The sequence below is a fragment of the Octodon degus genome, unplaced genomic scaffold, assembly GCF_000260255.1.
Source record: "Octodon degus isolate 3935 unplaced genomic scaffold, OctDeg1.0 scaffold00016, whole genome shotgun sequence".
Classification (NCBI taxonomy): Eukaryota; Metazoa; Chordata; class Mammalia; order Rodentia; family Octodontidae; genus Octodon; species Octodon degus.
This window is the reverse complement of record NW_004524592.1, coordinates 10,599,199-10,599,710: the sequence shown is the minus strand read 5'-3', so window position 1 is coordinate 10,599,710 and position 512 is coordinate 10,599,199. Positions and strand designations below refer to the sequence as shown.

At 36.3% G+C, this 512-nt stretch overlaps 1 protein-coding gene across 1 annotated transcript in view; it reads left to right on the top strand.

Annotated features, from left to right (window-relative positions):
- Window positions 1-512, top strand: part of Adam23 (ADAM metallopeptidase domain 23) — a gene marked incomplete at its 5' end in the record, with an annotated part of 203,716 nt that overhangs the window by 158,507 nt on the left and 44,697 nt on the right. The gene's annotated exons all lie outside the window — the stretch shown is intronic.

The window sequence follows — 512 nt, the reverse complement described above, 5'->3', positions numbered from 1 at the left end:
TGCCTGAGTATTTAAATTTTTTAAATTGTAGTAGAAGAAACATTGCCATTAAGCCTTTCAAGATTCTGTCCTATGCTTTGAACACATGTCACCCATTGTTCTTGACACTTTCTTATGCAGTGTGGAAGTTCTTTTTGTGATTATTATTTATGAGTTCAGTTGCACTGTTTTGTTTGCCTTGATGTCCCAGATCTATCCTGTATGCTTACTTTCATGGTCATTTTGACTTTAAGAAAAAGCCCTCAAGTTACACTGCCGGATGTGGTGAATCAGGCAGGTGAAGATACTTGGGCAAGGTTTTACTTGACAAAAATTGCCGTAAATGTTTTGAATTGATTGAGGTAACTGAAGTAGCCTCAAAAAGACACTCATGAAAGGGGACTTGAAAACTGCTTCAAGAGGCAGAAACAGGGACAGGTGTGTTTGAATCAAGGAGGAATATTTTGATGGGGATCATGACAATGTGACTTTTGCTGTAATGACTGAATATTTTTATTTAATTATTCATTGTA